The sequence below is a fragment of the Pongo abelii genome, chromosome 7, assembly GCF_028885655.2.
Source record: "Pongo abelii isolate AG06213 chromosome 7, NHGRI_mPonAbe1-v2.0_pri, whole genome shotgun sequence".
Taxonomy (NCBI): Eukaryota; Metazoa; Chordata; class Mammalia; order Primates; family Hominidae; genus Pongo; species Pongo abelii.
The window spans coordinates 60,587,643-60,602,042 of NC_071992.2; the positions used below are offsets into that span (position 1 = coordinate 60,587,643).

Here is a 14,400-nt window from a genome sequence, read left to right on the forward strand (position 1 = left end):
TGGCTATTTTGTGAGCAAAAGGTCAAAAGTCTTCCTTGGAGGCTAAGGGGGAAAAGTGACCTTTTGAAGCTCAGGGTGAGAAACAGCATGATGGGTAGCACACAGTAACTCACACCTGTAATCCTAACACTTTGGGAGGCTGAAGTGGGAGGATCACTTGAGCTCAGGAGTTCGAAACCAGCCTGGGCAACATAGTGGGACCTCATCTCTACAAGGAATCTTAAAAACAAAAAAAAAAAGAAGAAAGAGCATGGTGGGGCTTCTTCCCTCCTTAACTGTGTGGATTAACAATAGTTCTGCTCAAAGTTGCAGTTCCTCTCCAGGGCTGCTAAAGTTGGCCTGCAGAAGGAAGCTGTACATAGGACATTGGCAAAGGCAATTTTTCTCCAAAGACCGAGAGACATCTACTGGGTTTCACTGACTGCACTCACTCAGGGAGCCAAGGGTTCTGAGTTCCTTATCCCAGGGCAAAACATCAACCCTGTACCTAGAGGAGACACTGCCCTCTGCCTGGGTCTATAAAAGCCTTCATTATTTTGGAGGTCCGTAGGCCTTGCTTATTCTACTGATTGACTCTCACCTGCAGGGCACTAGCAAGAAGAGGGAGGTCATGGATATGCAAGGAAATTGTCACCTGTCCCAATATTTTGTATTTTCTTCATGTGTATGGCCACAGTTGTTCTCCCTGAACTTAAAAATAAATTAACAAGCCCAGGCTATACTGAAGGTGAAGAGGAGATGGTTTTAAAATAAGTTTTAAAGGGAATCAACCATTTATAAATTTATTTAGAATATAACACAAGCAAAGTGCATAAAATGATTTACCAGTTCTTCCAAATGCTCATTTTAAAGCAAAAGCCCTGTGTACGAATGAGTGCAGAACACTGTGGCACAAAGTCCATCTTTGGCTTCCCCAGCCTGCAATGTGAGAGATTCCTTTTACCATAATAATATTAGGGAGGCTCTGTCCAGCCAAGCAGTGCTCACTTTCTTAAGTCATAGAGGTTTATCATGTCAGGCAAAGTTCAGAATCATTTAATCTCACCTTTCATCATCCATTATGGTAGAGACAGAGCTACCTACTTCTAGATTTATGTGCCTGTAATTTTTTCATGTTGTTCTGAAATGAAGTGCCTGTTAAGTTTACTCCCCAGATAATCCTTTGTTTCTGGAAGTTCATGGAAGTCACCCTTTGTCATCATTAATGTAATATTGTCTCACAAGCAGGTATTATAACTCAATTCTGAGATTCCCTCACCCTTTTATATACCGATGATGCCATAACTAATTACTCTGCTTCATATAGCTCAGCTGTATCTCCAACCAGGGCCTGAGGCCTCCTCTTAAGCCCCTACCCCATCTGACCACCCACCTCCCCATCTCATCCTGGACCTCTTGCCCACAGAGGGAGAGCAGAGGGCTGCCTCCAGAGCCAAGAGACAGCTGCTGCTGCCAGTACCGTCTAGAAGCTGAACACCTACACCTACCCTCAGCACCTTTCTCTCCACTTGCCCCTCGGCTGGCACTGCAGGGTGGATAATGCTCAAGTTAATTTGATACTCCCAGCCCTGTCAGAGTTATGAGCTATTAAAAATTGAAACTTATTTATTCTCCAGGTAGGTTTCACATTTCTGGTACTAAGACGAGGTCATGTCTTAGGGAAAGAAATGGTATCTCTTTCCTGAAAATAGTGTACTAAGATTCTGGCACCTTTTCCAGCATGAGATTTTTCATAGCTCCGTGGATATTATAGCAGTGTAGCTTGATTAAAAATTCTGTTACTCTAGTTCCAGATGGTTTTTATTTTGGATGTGCTCAAAGTGTTTGTTCACCACATCACTAATGTTCCATAGAAATAAATTAACAAAATCAATTCACTTGCTTATTCATTCCAATATTTAACAAAAGTTTTTGATTATCTACTGAAGAGAATGGAAGATTCCTAGGATTGATAAAATTCAGACTCTGATTTTAAGAGTCTTACTACCCATCTGGTGGAGAGACAAGTATACACATAAATACAACCACGGTTTCAACGTGTGAGTGCTGTCATAAGAAAGATGTAAAACAAACTCTATGGCAATGCAAAGATGAAAGACTTTATTCAAGAAACACCTATCATCTGAGATGTATTTTTGATGATAGGTTAGATTTTCACAAGTGGATATGTGTGTTTGGGACAAGAGTTGGGCATTTCACATTAAAGAGCAGCACATCGCAAAGTCTGAAGGTAAAGAGAGAAAGACACAGAATAAATTTGGGGTTAATAGCCAGGTGCAGTGGCTCACGCCTGTAACTCCAGCATTTTGGGAGGCCAAAGTGGGCAGATCGCTTGAGCCCAGGAGCTCAAGAACAGCCTGGGCAACATGGTGAGACCCTGTCTCTATTGAAAAAAAAGAAAAAAGAAAAGAAGGGAAAGGAAAGAAAAGGAATTTGGGGACAACATATAGTCCTGCTTTACTGAAAAATAAACAGTATAAAGGAAACTATTGAAATAAAAATCTGGAAAAGTAGATCTGAGGCCCTTGCCTGCTAGGTGGTGGTGTCTGCCTTTTATGCAAAGCACTGGGAAGCTGTCGAAAATTCCCTGACAATGAATGAGGTGACTGGAGCAGGGCTTCAGAGCTATCATTCTTGCGGTAGGTCTTTAGCTGTATATGAGGGAGCAAAGGCTTAGACAATGAGATCAGTTAGGATGTGATTTGATGTCAGCAGGTAAGAGGCAATGGTGATGAAAGGAGAAGGAAGGAAAGAACACCAGAGGGGTTGTGAAGATAGAATTGGCAGCATTTACCACGAGAGCCTAAGGAAAGGGAAGGAGACACAGATAACTCCAAACCAGTGGGCCTAGACCCTTACCATTGATAAGGATGGCAACAGTAACCAACACACTGGAGGCAGGAAGGGAACAATCACCAATTCATTTGGAGGCAGGAAGAGCTCAGAGTGTGGGCAAGTCACTCAGGTGGTGCTCCCTTCAGCAGAAAGGCTGTGTAGATGAGTGTTTAGTTAAAGAACTGACATTTTCACAGATATGCCTTGAAAATATGTAAATCTGTATTTCTTAAATGATTAGCAAGCGGAGCCCTCAACAGCATTTATCACCTGCATGAACAGAATTATTTATTGTGCTGTGCTCCTGTGAATGGTATTCCAGGAATTGGAAAGATGTGGACAAAGTTTTGTTTTAAAATTAACTCTTAAAGAACAGGAATTTCTCTCATTAGTAGTAAAAGCAACAAGAGGTTGCCAAAAGCAAAAGTGTTGAGAAAGAAACATGTTCCCTTTACTTTTTCTTTAAATTATAAGTGAATGGACATGACACAAAACAGCAACCATGATGACTGAGCAAACCTATGTAGACTTAACAGCCCTTATAAAACTCACATCACCCTGACTTGCTTTCGTGCTATTGTGCCACAAGGGAATTGCAGGCAAACAGTTCACATAGATGACTATATTGATAATCATTCTGCCAAACTACACATCTTTAGTTCTTTCTTATTGCTTCTTCTCATGTATCTATTGCTAATATCAGCACTGATATTTTCATCAAAATAATATATGATAAGTTATCTGCCTAAAAATTTCAATAGAATCAATAGAATCGATGGATGACTCTTTTCTGCTACATCAACTACAGCCAATTGAATGATATCCATCAATATCCAGAGAATGATAAGCTTTAGTAATGAAACTATTTGTACATTTTATTATTTCAACCATCACTAACTGCCCTTGCTCTCCCGCTACACACCACAATTATACTCCCAATTTTGCTTTTTAGAAAGCAAAATCCCTGAATCTTTTTCAGCTCTCAGTGAAGCTAATTTCCTTGAATCCCACCCCCTCAAAATATGCCAATTCAATTACACCCAGGGCCAAAAATCATCTTTTATTTCCTGATTGGCCTGTTTACTCCTCAATACCCCAACCACCACAACCTTCAAACGCCACCATCACTAAACGAGTCCTTGAGAAGTTTCCCCTTGCTTCCTACCTGTAGTAGGCTAAATAACTGGCCCCAGTGATGTCCACATCTTAATCCTCAGAATCTTTGAAAATGTCTTACACAACACAAGGGACTTCACCGACGTGATTAAATGAAGGATCTGGAGATGGGAGATTATTCTGATTCATCCAGATGGGCCTGATATAATCACAAAGATTCTTATAAGAAGGAGGAAGAAAAGACGAGGGAGAGAAGATTTTATACTGCTTGCTTTGAGGATGGAGAAGGGATCATAAGCCAAGGACTGTAGGAGGCATATAGAAACTGGAAAAGACAACAAAACAAATTCTCCCCTAGAGACTGCAGAAGGAATGCAACCCTGCCAACCCCTTGATTTTAGCCCCAAAAACATATTTTGGATCTGTGACTGCCAGAAGTGTCAGGAGAATAAATTTGTATTGTAAGAGGCTAAACTTTTGGTGATTTGTTTCAGCAGCAGTAGAAAACTACTATATTACCTCTCTGTATGGTCTGCCATAAACTCAATACCATAAAGATGCGGATTGCCTGCCCAGAGAAGGTAACTTGCATGATCGATGTGTACCTTCAGATGATAGTAGCTGGTGAATTGGTGCTAATAGCGCTGGTCCAGTGAAGAAAGGATGAGGTGCAATCCACATGGAGTTTCCACATAGTAAGCCCCACTGAGTGTTAGACATCAAGCTCAATACTTCACGTCTGTTATTTTATTTTATTTTAGTTTATTTTTTGACAGAGTCTTGCTCTGAGTCTTGCTCTGTCACCTAGAGGGCATCTCACATTGCACCCGGGGAATGCAGTGGTGTGATGGCTCACTGCAACCTCTGCCTCCTGGGTTCAAGTGATTCTCATGTCTCGGCCTCCCATGTAGGTGGGATTACAGGTGCCTGCCACCATGCCCAGCTAACTTGTGTATTTTTAGTAGAGAGAGGGTTTCGTCGTGTTGGCCAGGCTGGTCTCAAACTCCTGGCATCAAGCAATCATTCCGCTTCAGCTTCCCAAAGTGCTGAGATTACAGGTGTGAGCCATGGTGCCTGGCCACATCTGATATCTCTTTAACATTTTCTTCTTTATTATCTTTTCAAATGTATTTGACACATACAGTGCTTATCTTCTTGGGTATCTGGTGGTCTTCATAAACTCATTATTTGATGATTTGGGGGAGTCCTAAATTCCTAAACTGGACAATCTTTCCTTAAAGAGATCAGTAGCCAGTGGTCATCAGCAACCATGAACCAGTTCAGCTCCCTTGAGAGTGTCTGAGCAGAAGAGTCACAGACTCAGATTTCCCCTCCCACTGGCCTGAGCCTCAGATTTATTATTGGCATCCACTCTCAGGATGGGACACCATGTGCCTCTAAGGTCCAGTTCTCAGTTTTGGGGGGGTTTGCTTTGTGTTTAGAGGGAAAAGGTGCATTTCCTGAAAGGATCAATTACTTCTTGCAGAACCCACATTCTCTCCAGGAGTGTGGTCTCCCCAGGGCCTGGTGGTTCTGCAAGAGAGAAATGGTTGATGGCAGATGGTGGTGCAAAAGTAGATGATTTAAATTACGTTTAGGAGGAAGAAGCTATTAAACTTGCTGCTGATTTGATAAATAGATTTTGTGAAAGGAAATATTCAAAGAGGACTCCTAGGTTTCTTCCTTAAGAAATAGGGATGGTATAATGCCATTTACAGTTACCGGAGATGAGAAACAAGAGTTATGCTTGTATCATTTTTAATTGTTTATTCATATATTTATTTATTTATTTAGAGACAGGGGGTGTCACCCAGGCTGGAGTGCAGTGCTGCGAACACAGCTTACTGCAGCTTTGACCTCCCAGGCTCAAGCAATCCTTCGGCCTCAGTCCCCCAAGTAGCTGGGACTACAGGCACATGCCACCACGCCTGGCTAATTTTTGCATTTTTTAGTAGAGATGGGGTTTTGCCATGTTGCCCAGGCTGGTCTGGAATTCCTGAGCTCAAGTGATACTCCTTCCTTGACCTCCCAAAGTGCTAGGATTATGGGCCTGAGCCACTACACCCAGCCAACGCTTGTGTTGTTTTCTAAAAAGGCTTTACTGTTGAGTGCCCAGGCCATTTTAAAAACTTTTTATCTTTTAGATTGACAAGGAAAGGTCAGCAGTGTCTTTAGTTTCACATTTAGGCCTACTTTCAGGGAAAACTGGTATTTCATCTTCTTATAAATAAAATCTGGCTGGCTTGATTTTTCTATTTAAGATATGAAAAATTACTAGATATTTCAAGCAAGTTAGGGTTAGAGGAGGTAAAAGACTACAAAATCTCATATTTTATCTTTCTAGAAGGATTTATTGAAGAAGGGCTATGGAATTTGTTCCCAAAGACTGGCTAACAAAGATTCAATGGGACTTGAACCGTTCTTTCTATATGTTCATAGCTTGCTTTTTCAGTGTCTTCTTTTTAACCAAATGCTACAACCAGAAAACATAATTTGTCTGGAACATCAGCACATGTTTTCCATGGTCTTCCAGGGAATTTAGTCTCCTTATTGGTAAATCATACACAATACCAATAAGTGGGTTTTAAGCTCCGGGACTCAGGTTTCAGGGTATCTGGATGTCCCAGAGTATATCAAAGAGGCCAGTGCACAGAGATAAGATACATGCCTACATTTTTAGGCGCATTAGTGGAATAAGCCTTTGTTATAGCACCTACCAAGTTATCAACAATATGTGAAAGACTGTTGCAAGCAGCTTCTTCTGTGCTCTTGCACAAACAAAGATAAACAGAAAATAACTGTTGATGAAATTAGTCTTTTGTTTCTCCAGCTGCCCTGTCCTGTCTCATGTCATTTCCATGCAGGGCTTCCTTTTTATTTGAGGTTCAGTGTCTCTTCTTCCAAATCCTCTCCACCAATTAACACAAGAAGAGTCCTGATATCATCATTTACAAGTGGTTGAATCTTATTTTTCATTCGTTAGCAGTTCCAGGTCTTTCTATTTTTAAGAGTTACTTGAATTTCCCTAGGACTCATCCACCAAACGAAGTCACTGACTCATAGATCTGGCCTGCAGGAATAGATTCTCCCCATACTCCACTCCAGTCAAAACCCACCATGTTAATTCTTGGATGTTTCATGTGCTCAGAAACAAGTCTGCTCATGTTCTTCCATCTGGCCTTCCAGTTATGGCCTTTCTTGCCTCAAAAGCTATTTTTAAAAGGCACTTCCTCTCTACCTTGGCTTTTGAAAACCATTAAGAGAATATGGCTTTGCTGAGTAGGGTACAGTGTGTGGGTGCCTTCCCAACTGCACAGCATCAAGGTACAAAGTGACACTTCATTTCTTTCAGTTCTCACTGTGTTCAAGGTCCTATGTTGTATTTGGTGAACTAATGGGCTAAAGTTTTTGCAAATTACCACCTAAGCCTTCACACAACTTTGCTTTGGCCTTTGATCTCACCAAAATCACCTTGAAAAGAGTTCCATTTGTTTCTACCTGCCATATTTGCTTCATTTAAAAATAATAATAATAAATTATTGATACCATTAAAGCTTTAATCTAGATTTCCCATTTTCTTGCTTTATCTTTTCCTTCCTGGAGGCAACTGTGATCACCTGAACAGGTAGTTATTTTTCTCGAGTGTATTGTTCATGTGATTGCTACCTAGTCTGAATTTGTAAGTTACATGTTGCATTGCTATGCATATTTTTAAACATTATAAAATTGGTATTATGCTATATACATTGTTCTCCAATTTAACTTTTCTTGATTAATTATGTTTTTGAGAATTATGTATGTTGAGCATATAGTTCTGTTTATACTCTACTGTATAACAATGCCACAGTGTACTTGTCTATTCTCCTGTTGCTGATATGTAAGTGGTTTCTAGTTTTTAGCTACTAATGACTATGCTTCAATAAGTATTTTTCCTTTTAAATGGATTTGAAGCAATAGTAAGTGTGGAAAACTTATTAGGTTGGTGCAAAAGGGTAATTATGGTTTCTGCCATTATGTTCAATGGCAATTACCCTTGTACACCAACCAGATAGAATAAGGATGTGTTGTTCTTCAGAGCTCATACTTAGTTATGGTTGTCACAGAGGGTCATCTACAATTTGGCAGAAGAGTAGTAAGAAGAAAAAGTTGCTTTCCTGGAATATCGCTTTCTTTCCTTTTATCTTCTCCCTAACTCTAACACAACTTTTCACCTCCTCTCTTTCTGCCACCAAAACTCTCATATATTGCCAACCCAGAGCCCATCCAGATCTTATATTGACAATAGCTTGCTTTTGGAATTAGGAAGACCTAAGTTAAAATGCCGCCTCCACTTCTGTGAAAGTTTGGACAAAGCTATATAGATCATTTAAACTTCATTTTTCTCATCTGTAAAAATTTGAGTGATATTAATTACATGATACTGGTATTGTGAGGATTAAGAGACAATATCCGGGAACTTATGGTGGACTGCACTCTTCCCATAGAAAGATAAGGTATATCTCCTCCTCTTGAATTTCGGGGCAGAGCCGGGTAAATGGGCCTCTCCATGTAATTGCTCCAGCAGAATAATTAGCTTTCTAAACAGATGCTCAGACCTCCCAGAGAGTGTTCCTAAAGAAGGGAAGTAGAGGCTACCAGTCTGATAAGGCCTAAGCCTGGGAACTGGTGCCGGGTCTCTTCCACCATATCCCATTACTCAAAGCAGCAAAAGATATCTGGAATAGCCTCCTAACTGATCTTTTCAGTAATAAGTCTTCCCTTCCTTCAAACCTGTTAATTTCCATTGTGTTTAACATACAGTAACTTGACGTGTGTAAGGTTCTGAACGATTGTTTTGCTTTCTAAACCATCGAATACTACCTTCGCCTGCTCGCTATGCCTCGGCTCTGTTTCAGGTTTTTTGCACATAGCAGACCACCCAAAAACTCAGTGGCTTAGAGTGACAACTTTTGTTTTCTTCTCACTGTTACGGGGTTGATGGGTGGATATTTCTATTGGTTTTACCTGGACTTACTCACTGAGCGCATTTCAGCTGGGTGGCTGAATTTCAGCTGGGACAGCTGGAATGCCAGCACCTTGCTCTCCAAGTGGTATTTCCTCTTGAAGGAGACCAGACCAAGCAGGACTTTCTCACATGGCTCATCTGTGTTCTGAACAAGCACTTATCAAGCCTTCGCTTGTGCTGTTCGCTGATGTCTCATTGGCCAAATAAGTCATGTGGCCGTGCCCTGAGTCAGTAAGGGAGGAGACTACATAAGGGCATGGATAAGAGAAGGCAGGATTCATTGGAGGCCATTAGCATCAACAAGACCCAAATGCCTCATTTTATTTCCTAGAATGCACTGGGCTCTTTTTTACTTTAAGGTCTTTTCATAGTCTTCCTTTTAATCATTCAACAAATATTTAGGCACCCTCAGACACTGGACAAAATGCTCAGAGCTCTCAAGAGTCTTTCCTTCTAAAGAGGGAAAGCATATAATAAATATATGCAAAACTAGAAAAGATAATTTCAGAAGGTTATAAAACCTCCGAAAAAATAAACTGGGATAATGGGTAGAAAGTGATTGGCAAAAGTGCAGAGTGAAATGAAGTTCAGCCAGGTCAAGAAGGCCTTCTGAGGGGATGGCACTCCATCTGAAAGCTGGTGATAAGGAAGCACAGCAGTGAGGTGTCACAGAGGAGGAGTGTTCTGACCATACCTCAACCTTGGTCATGGCTGTCCTGTCTCCTCTTGCCTTCCTCCTTGTAAGTAGCCCATTCCTGCCCTTACCACTGCCCACCTAGTTTATCCCTTTAGAAAATTCACAACAATTTTGGGTGATTTGCTGTTGCTCCTTGTTTAAGTCCCTCATAAACTATAATGCTAATGAAGATAGAGTTGTTTCTGTATGTTTCTTGGATATTTTCATAGATCTATGCTTAGTTGACATTCAAAAACAATTGCTAAATGAATAAATGAATGAATTCACATAGTCACTCATGCGGGTTGAACACATGACCACAGATGCTCAGGGTGAGACAGGTTCCTATGTCCAGTTCCTCATGGGCCCAGACTACATTTGCCTGTCTCTCAGTTGGGACCAACCCACTGTGCAAGTTCTTTCTACCCTCCTGGGTGTTTCATTTCAGGGGTTCTTTGGACTCTTTGGAACTTCCCTGACTCTGAGCTGAGAACAGTTGCTATCCTGTCCAGCCTAATAGGTTTCAATAAATGTTAAGTCCCAGAGACAAAGCTTTGGGGCCTTGCCCCTTTTCCCTTTAGGAAGTCTGCTAGAATTCATATACAAAATTTCTACCCCTTTTCCCTGTTACTTTCAAATTTGAAATAATAAAAAAAGAGATTTTATTCTATTTCATTAGATACCACCTCTCATGAACAATGATAGCAGCTATCAATCATACTGTAAGTACCAGGTAACTAGACACCTGGCCTATATTATCATTAACCCTCACCACAATCCTGCAAGATAGGATTCTTTTCCCCATTTTCAGATAAGGAAACAGAGGCTTATAGAGGTGAAATAATTTCCACAATAAATCCGAGGATTAAAAGGTAGATCAGGTGTTCAGGCCTACTTGAGTCCAGATCTGATGATCTTCCTACCAGACACGTTGCCTTTGTGTCAACCCGCTCCACAGTGGGGATAAAAATACAGCTCCTTGTGGTTTTGATTTGCATTTCTCTGATGGCCAGTGATGGTGAGCATTTTTTCATGTGTTTTTTGGCTGCATAAATGTCTTCTTTTGAGAAGTGTCTGTTCATGTCCTTCACCCACTTTTTGATGGGGTTGTTTGTTTTTTTCTTGTAAATTTGTTGGAGTTCATTGTAGATTCTGGATATTAGCCCTTTGTCAGATGAGTAGGTTGCGAAAATTTTCTCCCATTTTGTAGGTTGCCTGTTCACTCTGGTGGTAGTTTCTTTTGCTGTGCAGAAGCTCTTGAGTTTAATTAGATCCCATTTGTCAATTTTGGCTTTTGTTGCCATTGCTTTTGGTGTTTTAGACATGAAGTCCTTGCCCATGCCTATGTCCTGAATGGTAATGCCTAGGTTTTCTTCTAGGGTTTTTATGGTTTTAGGTCTGACATTTAAGTCTTTAATCCATCTTGAATTGATTTTTGTATACGGTGTAAGGAAGGGATCCAGTTTCGGCTTTCTACATATGGCTAGCCAGTTTTCCCAGCACCATTTATTAAATCGGGAATCCTTTCACCATTTCTTGTTTTTGTCAGGTTTGTCAAAGATCAGATACTTGTAGATATGTGGCATTATTTCTGACGGCTCTGTTCTGTTCCTTTGATCTATATCTCTGTTTTGGTACCAGTACCATGCTGTTTTGGTTACTGTAGCCTTGTAGTATAGTTTGAAGTCAGGTAGCGTGATGCCTCCACCTTTGTTCTTTTGGCTTAGAATGAGATACCATCTCACACCAGTTAGAATGGCAATCATTAAAAAGTCAGGAAACAACAGGTGCTGGAGAGGATGTGGAGAAATAGGAACACTTTTACACTGTTGGTGGGACTGTAAACTAGTTCAACCCTTGTGGAAGTCAGTGTGGCGATTCCTCAGGGATCTAGAACTAGAAATTCCATTCGACCCAGCCATCCCATTACTGGGTATATACCCAAAGGACTATAAATCATGCTGCTATAAAGACACATGCACACGTATGTTTATTGCCGCATTATTCACAATAGCAAAGACTTGGAACCAACCCAAATGTCCAACAATGATAGACTGGATTAAGAAAATGTGGCACATATCCACCATGGAATACTATGCAGCCATAAGAAATGATGAGTTCACGTCCTTTGTAGGGACATGGATGAAATTGGAAATCATCATTCTCAGTAAACTATCGCAAGAACAAAAAACCAAACACTGCATTTCTCACTCATAGGTGGGAATTGAACAATGAGAACACATGGACACAGGAAGGGGAACATCACACTTCGGGGACTGTTGTGGAGTGGGGGGAGGGGGGAGGGATAGCATTGGGAGATATACCTAATGCTAGATGACGAGTTGGTGGGTGCAGCGCACCAGCATGGCACATGTATACATATGTAACTTACCTGCACATTGTGCACATGTACCATAAAACCTAAAGTATAATAATAATAATAATAAAAGAAAAAAAAATACAGCTCCACTGTCTCTTATCTCCAGCTCTGAAATCCAAAAATTTCTGAAAACCAAAACTGTTCCTGAAAACACATGACCTGATGTGACCTGAACTCATCTGTGGGCCTAACCTGACCTGACACGAAGCTATTTATAGTCTTTATTTATTCCATGTACTATGACTATTCATACATTTGCTCCAAAAATAGTAACATGTTCAATTACAGGGTACTCCCCCAGACCCTGATAAGGGCATTCATATATAGTGTTTGCGTTGTATTGCTTTCCAAAAATCTGAGAAATTCTGAATTCTGAAACACATGTGGCCCCAGGGTTTTCAGGTGTGCAACTGGGATTCTGTAATAATAAATTATGTTTGTGAATGGTTTTAGAGCTCACAAAGTTTTTAAGGGTTGAGGAAATTTTATTTTGTTTTCCTCTAGTACACAAAGAGTAATTTAGGAGATTTATCTGCACCTTATTTTCTTACTCTTCCATAAAGCAGCTTTATTCCTGATTTCAGGCTATTAATCATACTTGATCCCAACAGAAGTCTCAAGTTATTTCTTCTTGCAGAAAGACATTTAGTTTTAAGATTAAGTGAAATGAAAAAAAAGGAAAGCACTTTTCAGAAGCACTGGTATTCACTTCAGTTAAACTAACTCTAAATTTTTAATTTCCTAAAATAATGGCTTAGAACAGCACTAAAGTGAATACACTAAATGGATCCAACCATTAAAACGTATTCTAAAAATAGTGAATAAATATTTTTAAATGTAAGAAAACAATTATAATAAGAGTACCTTGCATTTATTAATTTGCAATTTATAAAACATTTTCACCTACCTGATCTCCTATACAATAATAATTATTAATATCATTATAGGAAAGTTGCCATTCACTGAGTGCTATCTTTTCATGAGACACTTTATATATACTATTTACTTATCCTCACAACTGTTTAAGGTTGTTATTATTATTTCTACCTCACAAACAAGAAAATTGAAGCTCAATGAGGCTGATATATTTGCTTCCAATTGCACAAATAGAAGGTTAGAGTGAGTACATGAGAAAAGCTCTGTGTAGAAGGCATTTACTTTTTGGTATTTTATTCTTACCAACATATGACAACATTCAATGTGTTTTTAATTTCAAGGTTCCTGATTGTCATGGAAAAAACTCTTGGGCTGGAGGCACAAAAAGTAGGATCAAATATCAACACTGCCACCCTGACTTCTGGCAAGTGACAAAATATTTCAACTTCAATCTCCTCATTTGTGAAATGAAGGACATTATATTCAGTCCGCACGTTTTCATGGGAATTATGTCAAATACTAGAAGGATTAAATGCTAGTAAAGGAAGCCAAGAAAGTCATGGCAGGCTGAGGTTCTTGATCTTTCAAGAAGAAGAAGAAAAAAAAACTAGACCTGCCATTTATCACTGATCAAAATGGCTTGGTTCACACAGTAAGTTTAGCTTCAAGTTACATTAAAACAAAATAAATAAAATACACTTAATCACTTTTTTAAAATAAAAAATATATACTTTTTAAAGTAAAAATTTAAATCTGGGCCAAGCACAGTGGCTCATGCCTATAATGCCCCTACTTTGAGAGGCCAAGACAAGAGGATTCCTGGAGCCCACGAGTTCAAGACCAGCCTGAGCAACAAAGCAAGACTCTGTCTCTACTGAAAGTGAAAAAAAAAAAAAGGAACTAGACATAGTGGCATGCACCTGTAGTCCCAGCTGCTTGGGAGGCTGAGGTGGGAGGATCGCTAGAGCCCAGGACCTGGATGCTGCAGTGATCTGCACTCAGCCTGGGTGACAGAGCAAGACCCTGTCTTTTAAAAATTTGTTTTTAATTTTTAAATGAAAAAATAAGTGCACAGGTACATTTAGTTGCTTTCTCACTGAGCTTTAAAGTTTCTTTCTTTGTATATTCACCTTCATACCTCAGTTAGAGAAAAACAATTTTGGGGTGATGTTTCTCAGTGTTCATGTGTACCATTTCTTCCTTTGCAGCTACAGTTTTTCTCGCACAGCAGTCAGTGATCTCAGTGCTCTGATTGGCTGCATTTCTCTCAACCTCTGGTTCAAGCAGTCACTTGACCCTGCACTCAACTAGTGGTCAGTATCAGGCCATGAAAAAGGGTGAGATAAGAGGGTCCTGGAGTAGAAGCTGGGTTGAGCTGGCAGGAAGGGGGTGGGCAGAGCAGGGACATGCATCCTGACACAGGCAGCAGTCAGTGGCTGTGAAATAAGACCAACCACAGGTCAAAGGCAAGGTCACAGTCTAGATTGGAAAACTGGGGCTAAGGTCCAGAGA

The 14,400-nt window shown here is 40.2% G+C and overlaps 1 protein-coding gene across 2 annotated transcripts in view; it reads left to right on the top strand.

Moving 5' to 3' along the window:
* Positions 1 to 14,400, top strand: part of LOC129060975 (carbonic anhydrase 1-like) — a 52,881-nt gene that overhangs the window by 11,746 nt on the left and 26,735 nt on the right. The window contains exon 2 of one of the 2 annotated variants that reach the window (XM_054561551.2): positions 13,230 to 13,312. The exons of the other annotated variant lie outside the window; for it this stretch is intronic. The gene's annotated coding sequence lies outside the window, so the exon portion shown is untranslated. The remainder of the gene's footprint in view (positions 1 to 13,229; positions 13,313 to 14,400) is intronic. 2 annotated transcript variants of the gene reach the window in all.